We start from the raw sequence: 12378 nt of genomic DNA, 5'->3' as shown, positions 1-12378 counted from the left end.
AATAGCATTTGAACTATTTAAGTAGCTTAAATTAAATTAAAGTTAATAGAGTTTAATTAAAGTTACAGTCAAAAGAGAAATATTCTTTCTTAAGAAAGAAAGTTATTCTGGGGTCATGGATTTTTTTTTTATTCTCAGTAAAGAAATAGCTTTTAGTATTTATGAATCTTCAGGATTACTATACAGTCAAAGGCTCAAGGATTAGCTATATTGTGTGAGAGCTAAAGAGTATTCCACTTTCACAGGAAAAACTTCTTACGAAAAAAACCCAGTGTAGGTAGGCATGGCAGCCAACTAGATGCTATTACCTTCTACGTTTAAACATGTAGCAAAAATGGCTGGTGTAAGATAGAAATGGAGAAGAGCCTCTCTAACCAATCTTGTGCATAGGGATCATCAGGGATGCTATTTCCTAAATCAGACCAGTGCGTACTTGCTTACAGCATTTTGTTTCTCATTCAGATTGTGCAATGATGGACTTCGTCCTTCAGTAGGACAGCATCCTGCTTCTAAATGGCAGGGTCAGAAGAACTGATGAGATGATAGGAGACCTGCAGAGCTGTGTGAGCCAGCAGAACGTGGTTGATGGTGGGCCACCTGGTCTCTGATAGAGCCAATCTTTATACCATCACACAATTGTCTGGCTCCCTTTTAGTTAACTTGTATTGGCATGTTTTTTCCAGATATATGGATTGGCCTATGAGCCAAATACCAACCCCCATTCCCTTAATAAATCAACTCTGCATGTTTTTAAAAATTAAATTTTAAATATCTAAAGCAACAATGTTGAATCAATTCTTTAAATGCAGTTTAACTTAATTTTTTCCCTTATCCTTACACATAAAATACAACATTTTTGATAAAACTAAAACCTCAGATTAGTCTCTCACACACATACACACACACAGAAAAGTTGGGAGGTAAAAAAAGAAAACCTGCAAAACAGAAAAATAAGGATGATTCAACTACAAGCTTTTTTGTATCTTTATCTTGGGTTAGATAAACGAAGATGGAATGATGTTGATCGAGACTGTCATGTCCGTGGACATAATAAAGGAATGACATAAAGTCTAATCTATGTATGAAAGCCAAACTATTTAGCTCTACTTTTTATTTTGTTTATAAATATATCTGAAATTTCTTTTGTAATAATTAGTACAACAAATGTTGCACAGCAGTTGGCACAATGCGGTTGCTGAATAATAAATGAAAAAATTAATCAGTGAAAGAATAGGAGTTTCAGATGTCTTCAGTTATTTGCTTAAGATCACAATTAAAGCTGAAAACCACTTTGGGATTATCATGTGAATATTTTTTTAAAAGATTTTATTTATTTATTTGACAGAGAGAGAGCACAAGTAGGGGGAGTGGCAAGCAGAGGGAGAGGGAGAAGCAGGATCCCGACAGAGCAGGCTTCCTACATGACCCTGGAATCATGACCTGAGCCAAAGGCAGATGCTTAACTGATTGAGCCACCCAACTGCCCCTATAATATGAATATTAAAATAGAACAATTCTCTCATTTCTTAAAAGAAAAAAAATACTGACTTCTTTTAACTCAACTCTCTATCATTATTCTTAAATTTTAAAACATACCTTTAAAAGAATTCCCTTCTTAACCTATTTCACTCAGCATAAAAATCTTCCCCAGTCCCATTCATATTGATACAAAAGTTGGGTATTCATCCTTTCTGATGGAGGCATAATACTCCATTGGGTATATGGACCACATCTTCCTTATCCATTCATCCATTGAAAGGCATCTTGGCTCTTTCCACAGTTTGGCAGCTGTTGCCATTGCTGCTATAAACATTGGGGTACAGATGGCCCTTCTTTTTGCCACATCTGTATCTTTGGGGTAAATATCCAGTAGTGCAATTGCAGGGTCATAGGGTAGTTCTATTTTTAAATTTTTTATTTTTTATAAACATATATTTTTAAATTTTTAAGGATCTTCACACTGTTTTCCAAAGTGGCTGCACCAACTTGCATTGCCACCAACAGTGTAAGAGATTCCCCTTTCTCATCCTCTCCAACACTTGCTGTTTACTCTCTTGTTGATTTTGGCCATTCTGACTGGTGTAAGGTGGTATCTCAATGTGGTTTTGATTTGAATTTCCCTGATGGCTAATGATGATGAACATTTTCTCATGTGTCTGTTAGCCATTTGTATGTCTTCTTCGGAGAATAATCTGTTCATGTCTTCTGCCCATTTTTTGATGTGATTATCTGTTTTGTGTGTGTTGAGTTTGAGGAGTTCTTTATAGATCTTGGATACCAACCCTTTGTGGGTAGTGTCCTTTGCAAATATCTTCTCCCATTCCGTGTGTTGCCTCTTGGTTTTGTTGACTGTTTCCTTTGCTGTGCAGAAACTTCTGATCTTGATGAAGTCCCAAAAGTTCATTTTTGCTTTTGTTTCCTTTGCCTTTGGAGACGTGTCTTGAAAGAAGTTGCTGTGGTTGATGTTGGAGAGGTCACTGCCTATGTTCTCCTCTAGGATTTTGATAGATTCCTGCCTCCCATTGAGGTCTTTTATCCATTTTGAGTTTATCTTTGTGTATAGTGTAAGAGAATGGTCGATTTTCATTCTTCTATACATAGCTGTCCAATGTTTCCAGCACCATTTATTGAAGAGACTGTCTCTTTTCCATTGGATATTTTTTCCTGCTTTGTCGGAGATTATTTGACCATAGTGTTGAGGGTCTATATCTGGGCTCTCCACTCTGTCCCACTGGTCTATTTATCTGTTTTTGTGCCAGTACCATGCTGTCTTGGTGACCACAGCTTTGTAATAATAGTTTGAAATCAGGTAAGGTGAGGACCCCAGTTTTGTTTTTCTTTTTCAGCATTTCCTTAGCAATTCGGGGTCTCTTCTGGTTTCATACAAATTTTAGGATTGTTTGTTCCATCTTTTTGAAAAATGCTGGTGGAATTTTGATCAGGATGTCATTGAAAGTATAGATTGCTCTAGGCAGTATAGACATTTTAACAGTGCTTATTCTTCTAATCCATGAGCATGGAATGCTCTTCCATCTTTTTGTGTCTTCTTCAATTTCTTTCATGAATGTTCTGTAGTTCCTCGAGTACAGATCCTTTACCTCTTTGGTTAGGTTTATTCCCAGGTATCTCATAGTTCTTGGTGCTATAGTAAATGGAACTGTATCTCTAATTTTCCTTTCTATAGTTTCATTGTTAGTGTATAAGAAGGTAACTGATTTCTGTACATTGATTTTGTATCCTGCCACATTACTGAATGGCTGTATGAGTTCTATTAGTTTGGGAGTGGAGTCTTTTGGATTTTCCATATAAAGTATCATGTCATCTGTGAAGAGGGAGACTTTGACATCTTCTTTGCCATTTTGAATATATTTTATTTGTTTTTGTTGTCTGATTGCTGATGCTAGAACTTCTAGTACTATGTTGAACAACAGTGGCGAGAGTGGACATCTTTGCTGTGTTCTTGATCTCAAAGGGAAGGCTGTTAGCTTTCCCCCATTGAGAATGATATTCACTGTGGGTTTTTCATAGATAGATTTTATGAAATTGAGGAATGTTCCTTCTATTCCTATACACTGAAGTGTTTTAATCAGGAATGAATGCTGTATCTTGTCAAATGCTTTTTCTGCATCAATTGAGAGGACCATGTCATTCTTCTTTCTTCTCTTATTGATTTGTTCTATCACATTGATTGGTTTGTGAATTTTGAACCACCCCTGCATCCCAAGGATAAATCCCACCTGATCATGGAGGGGAGAGGGATGAGGGCTGGGTGAGCCTGGTGATGGGTATTAAGGAGGGCACGTATTGCATGAAACACTGGGTGTGGTGTATAAATAATGACATTTGGAACACTGAAGAAAATAATAAAACTAAATTAAACTAAAATTTAAAAATAAAATAATCCCTTCAATTACTTTAAGAGAAAACACAATTTCAAATGTGATTTTCTGGTGACTTGGGTTCTTGATATTATTCTTGGGTTTGTCTACCTTTTCTAGAAAATGAACCATGATTGAAGTATCTCATGTCACTCAAGTCACTATGAATGGTGTTGTGCAATATAAAAAAACATAAAGAAACACACAGTTGACTTTTGAACAATGCAGGGATTGGGATGCCAATCCCCTGCACAATTGAAAACCCCCAATGTATAACTTCTGACTCCCCCAAAACTTAAATACTAACAGCCTACTGTTGATTGGAAATCTTATTAAAAACACGAATGGTCCCTTAACACATATTTTGTATGTTAGTTGCGTTATATACTGTATCCTTATAATAAAAGAAGATGCTATTAAGAAATCATAAGGAAAAAAATTTAAAAAAAGAAATCATAAGGAAGAAAAATTACATTAATAGTCCTGTACTCTATTTATTAAAAATATTGTGTATTAGTGGACCTACAGAGTTCAAACCCATGTGGAAGAGTCAAATGTAATTCTGGCTATACTTCTGATTAGCTATATGAATTTGGGGCAAGTCATTTAGCCTAACTGAACCTTAGTTTCCTCATTTGTAAAAAGGAGTTTCACTCAAGAGCTGTTGTGAAGACAAATGAGATATGAATGCATTGTAACACACCCTGTCAATGTAAGCCATTTCAGTAGTACTTATGTAAACTACACCTTGCAAGTTAGACCAGTTAGAGATTAGAACATCATCTGGAGAGAGTGGCAAAATGAAAAGCATACTAGACTTGGTATCAAGAGACCTATATCCAAGTCCCAGCAGCTCTACCATTGTGACCAGAGCCCTTAGCCACTCTGAGCCTCAGTTTCCATTTGCATCTATAAAATGGAGGTTAGTAATACCTCACAGTGCTGTTATGATCTAAGATATAGAAAAAATTAAGGAGAAGCAGGGGTTAGTCTTTTCTGTGAGGGAACTAAATAGTACAGCCTTCCTTATTCTTTGAAGATGAAGAACAAGGCTGCAAGCCCATGATGCCTTCCATCACCCACCATAAGGAGTCCAGAGTCCCCACTGAAGGCCAAGTTCAGGCATGTAACCACAACTCAGTTTTGTTTTTAAATTATAGGTTTTCTTCTATTTGCTCTGAAAGCCTCCATCTTGTTTTTCCAACACCATGTCCAATCTCTTTATGGAAGAGCCACCAAAAAAAGGACCTAATCACTTGGCCACAACGAATCTCAGAGGTCATTTGATAGTAGTTAAATCTTTGCTCTTTGGTATCAGCCTTCCTGGTTTCTAGTTCCAGTTCTGCAACTTAACTGGGTGTGAGTCCTTAAACAACATACTTGGCTTCTTTGAAATTTTTCACATTTATAAAAGAGGAATTATAAAATCTATTTCAGTGGATTTTGTGAGGATTAGGTAGGAGGCTTAGATGCCTGTAATATGTTAAATTTTAAATAAGCATTGGCTATTATCTGGTTTAATTTCTTCACTTTATAGATACAGAGAAAATAATAACCATAAATATAAGTAATCCCTGGTATAGCTCCTTGCCTTTTGAATATATTTTCCCATGTGTTTCCTTATCTAATCCTTTTGCTGTCCCATGGAATGTGTTATTATTAGCATCACTTTGTAGAACAGGAAGCTGAAGTATAGGCAAATGACATAACCAACCCAGGATATATTCCAGAATTCTTACTGCAGGTCTCTTGATTCCCAGAACAATGCACTTTCAGTGGGATCAGTCTAACCTTAGGTACAAGAATTAAGAACTAACATTCACTCTGGATTGGGCATTGATTGGGCACTTATATTTGTTATATTATTTAAGCCCCACAACAACTTTACAGTAAAGATAGTATTAGAATCTCCATTTCAGGGGTGCCTGGGTGGCTTAGTGGGTTAAGCCTCTGCCTTTGGCTCAGGTCATGATCTCAGGGTACAGGGATTGAGCCCCCCACATCGGGCTCTCTGCTCAGCAGAGAGCCTGCTTTCTCCTCCTCCTCTGCCTGCTTCTCTGCCTACTTGTGATCCCTCTCTCTCTGTAAAATACATAAATAAAATCTTTAAAAAAAAAAAAAAAGAATCCACATTTCAGAAAAGTTAAAGTAACATGCACAGAGCCAGTGAGTTGTTAACTAGTGGAGCCAAATTTGAACCCGACCATTTCATGTTTTATCATTAAACTAAACTATCTACAGATAGAAAGCTGTGAATGGGCACCGTTTTCAAAAAGAATGTGATCATCTAACATGGAATGTTTGGCCTGTCTTTATCAAGCATTATGAGAAGTATGGGAGAACACAGAATAAAAGCAATAACAATAAAGACCTTTATATATAATCTATTGTGCCCAAGCACTTTACATATATAACCTTCATAGCAACCTCAAAAGGTACATGTTATTACTCCACTGAAACTGAGATTCAGGGAAATCATTCTTCCCTTAAAATTATGAAGCTTATGGCACAGCTAAGGTTTGAATGCAGGTGTGAGGGAGAAGCTCTTAACCTTTCCATAACAATGACACTACAGACTCTTCAGAGCACAGGGGAACTTAGACATTATCTTCTCTGATTCACCCTTGCCTAGGAGCAGAGTGAGGCTGTAGGAACCTATGTTTTTCCTTGCAATTAGAACTTGTGATAGAAGCCAACTTGTCCAACTCCCACCCCAGTGATCTTTCTACCTTATCATGCTGTATAAACGTGACCTCTGTCCTAGGGAGCTATGTCACACTCCAGATGGAGAAACACAAACAATTACAAAGCAACACAGTTAACATGTACTGGAGGCTATATCCCATATAAAAGGGGTATGTTTTCTAGAAGTTACAGACAGGAGAATCAATGACGACAGGCAAAGTAACAGGGCAACACTCTTCATTTTAAGGCACGTAAGAATCCCCTGGAGTGGGGGGCTCCTGGGTAGCTCAGTTGGTTAAGCATCCAACTCTGTTTCAGCTCAGGTCACGGTCGAAGTGTGGTGAGACTGAGCCCTGCATAGGTCTCTGCACTCATCCTGAAGTCTGCTTGAGATTCTCTCTCTTCCTCCTCCTCTGCTCCTCCCCCTTTCTCTCTCTCACTGAAATAAATAAAAGCTTAAAAAAAAAAAAAAAAAAAAAAAAGAGAATCAGCTTCAGGAATCCCCTTAAATGCAGATCCCCAGGCTGCGAAAGTCTGAAATCAGCAGTCTATGTTGTTTAACAAACAGCTCTGAATCTGAAGTATGTGCTATAATTTTCCTACTCGGAGAAACAGGAAATTTGGGAGTATATTGGAAAGAGCAATAAAAGAAAGATCAGGTATGGAAGAGAAGAACCAAGTAAGCAGCATTTTGGAAACTAGGCAAAACAATTCATATTTGATATAATAGGGCAGCTTTGGAAAAGGGGAGCGAATCTGAATGAGAGCTCCATAAAGAATGGCTTTAAAGAGTGAGAACATAGAACAAGGCCTGAAAAACAGAAAGGCCTGAAGGAGACAAAAGGGTGTGTTTTAGAAGCATTTTAAATGGGAAACCCATAAAACTGCCAACTGGTCGGATGGCAGGAATAAAGGATATGAATGCATGAGCACACAGACAGCAGACGTACCTGGGCCTGGCTATGGACGTGCACACCGATGCACAGCTAAAAGCTAATAAATACTACTTTAGTTATATACTGTGACAAAGTTAAAAATTCTTCATGAAAAATATAGTCATAAAAGACATAAAGTGCTCCTTTCAGCAACTCCTATGTGAAAAAGGAGGCCAAACCTCACATTCCTCTTGGCGTCCTGAAAAGAACCCTTTTCAAGAACACAAATTAGAAAATGTTTTGCTGATATTTGATCTTGCCCAAACTGGGAGGCCCAGTTTGGCTCGGAAAAAGGTTGATTACTTAACTCTTCTTCAGCAGTTTTCTTCATACCTTGTCAATTCTGCCCAAAGACAGAGCAGTGAAAACTAATACTGGATACAGAGCGAATTATTTTCCAATAATGTTAAAATGTTCAACCAGCATCTTTTGAAAGTCCTTTCTTCAGTTGGAGGAAAGATGAGGTGCTTAAATTGGATATCAAGAAGTTCTAGTCTGGAATGGGTACTCTTGCCAGAAAAAGAGAAAAAAAAATCAACAAGATAAGAGTACAACTCAAATAACTTTAGGTACACCAGATAAATCTCAAATAACTGTGAGAATTTTCCAATTTTTTTTTCTTTTCTCCTAACTAAACGATCCAGGTCTTTGAAGTTTGTTTGTTTGTTTTTCCCATTAACACTTGAAAAACAGTAGTGGGGTACCTTAATCATGTAATGCCTAAGATAAGATCTAAAAATAAAAACCCAAGACTCAAAGGCAACACAACTAAGCGACTGAATGTGCACTTGTTTTGTTTGTTTGTTTGTTTGTTTGTTTTAAACTAATCACACTCCATAACTGAGACCTCCAAAGACACTGAAGGGTCTCAGTTCTCAGGGGGGGAAAGGCATTCTAATTGGACTATAAAGTCCAGTTCTCTAGCTAAAATATAGCAAAAGTCAGCAAATCAGCACTGATAATCTATGAATTTCGCACTTTAAGAAATTCCCTTCATATGTGATTGACGATATAATCAAAATTTTTTGACTCGAGAACTTCAGGTCTTATAATTTTATTCTTTTTTTTTAATTTTTTATGTATTTGAGAGAGAGATAGTGAGAGAGAGCATGAATGAGGAGAAGGTCAGAGGGAGAAGCAGGCTCCCCATGGAGCTGGGAGCCTGATGCGGGACTTGATCTCAGTACTCTGGGATCATGACCCGAGCTGAAGGCAGTTGCTTACAACTGAGCCACCCGGCACCCAAGGTCTTACAATTTCAAAAGGAAAAAAAATAGCTGCTCTTACTTAAGCAATTTATTATAGCAATACAGTAGGAATTTTTTTGCTGTTAATTGTTTGTTTTGTGAAAAACAAAACAAAACCCAAAGAGCATATAAACTGAGAGTCCACTCATTTATCAAGGCACTGTAATTATTCTAGAAATGCTGGACTTCTATAAGATGAACCAGTCAATTTGGACTAATATTTAGATCATTTAATTGCTTCCAAAACTAATTTGGTCTACTTAAATATTTTCTTTAAATATGGTTATTCCCGTCTATTCATTTCTTTTTAAGTTGAGTATCTACTGTATAGCAGGTACTGCTAGTTGTCCAAGAGAGGATGGCTGAAATGTGTGGGAAGGTGAAGATTATAAAAATGAAGAGCTCATAGTCTAGTGAGAGAGAGTTAGTTATTCAAATAGCTACAATTCAATGTGAGAAATACAGTATGGTATAAATACCAAATGCTTTGGGTACACAGAAAAACGAAGGGAAAGATTTCTTCATTTCATGGAAGAGCACGTCCCACAGATACTGATTTTGTTTAGTGAAAGACATGGAAGGTAATAAAATGCAGTGGGAGATTCGTAGATTTGTAGGACACATATAGAACATTCCGATCTTCATCTGTCTACCCAGATCATTATCCCCAGGAGAAATTCAGATCAGCTCTCACCCGGAAGTGAGGGTTTTGGGAAACATAGAACTCCTGGTAGTAGAAGATGTGATGGAGCATAGGAAATCAACTCTTGTGAGAAGTTTAATATCTATGAAATTAAATGGTGATTTGACAGATCCTTTCCTATAGCCCGCCACTTCCTATAGACCATTACTCACATAGGATATCCACTTTGGTAACACATAAAGTCAAGTACGTAAATGGCTACTATCACAGAGAAATGGTTTAAGAGAGTTTCAGAACACCATTAGTGCTCAGAGGAAGGTAAAGAACACCCAGTTAGTGAATCAGAAAATAATTTATAGATACAAAGGCATGCAGCTTTGACCAACTGCATGAAATTCAATGAGCAGAGAGACTGGAGAGGAAGAGGACCTCAGTCAGAGATAATAACATGTCTAAAGGCCCAAAGAAGGAAATGGTAGTACCTATTATATAGTGGTTTAAGGAAGCAAGTAGCAAGGAGAAAAGAGAAGCATACACAAGGACCAGAAAACAGACATAGGAGGAGAGGAGAATAGCCAGACAAAGTTGGGGGATAGAGAAATGTGGATAGTGGAAACAAAATAGGAAGAGAGGTCACATAATAGGTAACTTGTGTTCATGAGTTCTCTGTGTCTAAGCTTCTCATTTTTTTTTGACAGTAGAAGAATGCCTTCTCTCTTTCTCTTTATAAGCAATTATGAATTTTGACTCCTTTCCCAAAAGATAAATAGAAATCCAGGTATACTACCATGAACCTGAATAATAATAGCTAATGTCTATTGTTCTAGTTACTGTGACAAAACATTATCTCATTGAAATAGCATAACAACTCTGTGAGGCAAATAGCACTACCATTCTCATTTTACAGAACAGAAAACTAAAGTTTGGCAAATTGACCTTGAGCTTCCCCAAAGTCAAAAAACAAGGAAGTCAGAATTCAAATACCAAATGCAAAACTGAAGAAAAGTATTTGTTCATGTTCTCTAGATATATAATCTCTATAAGTGCTTCAAATAAGTCAGTTTATTCAAATAACCAATTTTACCATTTTTGTTAAAAAAGTGAATCTGTTAAAAATAAACATCATATTTTACTAAAAACTCAGAAGAATGTTTCCCTTCCTTTCAATCAATCACAAGTTGCTTATAATCTTCACAATCAGAATCAGTCTAGAATAATACTGAAAAATTCCTGCCAAGCCAAAAGTTTCCAAATGACCTTGGAGACCAGATAATCCCTTTACTAAATGCCATCATCACAAAAACATTACTTTTCCCCCTCAAAACAAAATACCAACACTAGGGGGAAATCTACCTTAAATGAAAGCAAGAAATTGACCAGAAGGATCTTCTTGGGGAAGAAAAAAAAAAAATCCCTTCTCTGCAATGGTTTTATTTTTTTTTCCATACATGTAAGAAGAAAAGTATGCATGCATACATGTATTTTGTCTTACCTTGAAGTGACTCCAAGAAAAAGTCATACTTCAAAACAGAAAGAGTATTTCTATATAAAATCCACATAATGATAATAACAATCTTTTCTTTAGTTTTATAAAGGCAACTCACCTAAATGAATTCCTAACTCCTAGATGGGGAAACTAAGTTAGCTAACAAATAGAGGGCTGGAGTTGGGGCACCATAGAAATAAATGCCTTCTCCAAATTCTCTAAAACTCAACCACATGGAATATTTGCATTAAGCACTTGAATACGGGAGCTTATGAGGAAAATTCTCACTCTCAGAGAGGCACTAGATGAAGAAATAAGGGGTGGTACTAGTTGTTTCCCCACTTTCTCTACATTTCCCACTTTTAATCCCAAGGAAGAAGGTAACAAACTTCTTATTCCTTCCTGGAATGAAAGAAACTCAACAGTACCTCTGAAAGCAGTGATCCTGATAAATAAAATCCCAGTAAGTCTGAAAGCAGTGGACCACCTTTAAATTGTTTCCATGTGCCTCCTGCTCACGCAGGATCAATCATGGTGATTGGTGCATTATAATCTCCCCTGACTAAATTGGTCTCCTTTTTCTTCTTCCCTGAAGGAACTCAATTTGCTAGCAAGGAGCCTTGCCTGCCTCTATCTATCTATCTATCTATCTATTTATTTATTTTTCATAATAACTATGATGTAAAGGACTAATGTAAAGCCCAAACTCGGAGATTCCCATTTTTCTACTATTGGCAGGCATTTGTTCTACGGAAGAGCTCATTTGCTTATTTTATCCTACATTTCCATTCATTTCATTTTTGTATTAATTTCTAAGTCCCAGTTTTGTGATGATAAAGTTCTCCGTATTTTCAAGGAAACTATTTAGAGTACAATAGAATTTAAGTCTTTGAAGTATTGTTTTACTTCTTTTTTTTTTTTTTCCAGCATAACAGTATCATTATTATTTCACCACACCAATCCGTGCCCTCTATAATACCCACCACCTGGTACTCTGACCTCCCACCCCCCCACAACTTCAAACCCCTCAGATTGTTTTTCAGAGTCCATAGTCTCTCATGATTCACCTCCCCTTCCAATTTACCCCAAACCCCTTCTCTCTAACTTCCCATGTCCTCCATGCTTTTTGTTATGCTCCACAAATAAGTGAAACCATATGATAATTGACTCTCTCTGCTTGACTTATTTCACTCAACATAATCTCTTCCAGTCCTGTCCATGTTGCTACAAAAGTTGGATATTTGTCCTTTCTGATGGAGGCATAATACTCCATAGTGTATATGGACCACATCTTCCTTATCCATTCATCCATTGAAGGGCATCTTAGTTCTTTCCCCAGTTTGGCAACCGTGTCCATTGCTGCTATAAATATTGGGGTACAGATGGCCCTTCTTTTCACTACATCTGTATCTTTGGGTTAAATACCCAGGAGTGCAATGGCAGGGTCATAGGGAAGCTCTATTTTTAATTTCTTGAGGAATCTCCACACTGTTCTCCAAAGAGG

The sequence above is a fragment of the Mustela nigripes genome, chromosome 6, assembly GCF_022355385.1.
Source record: "Mustela nigripes isolate SB6536 chromosome 6, MUSNIG.SB6536, whole genome shotgun sequence".
Taxonomy (NCBI): domain Eukaryota; kingdom Metazoa; phylum Chordata; class Mammalia; order Carnivora; family Mustelidae; genus Mustela; species Mustela nigripes.
This window is presented reverse-complemented; position numbering follows the sequence as displayed.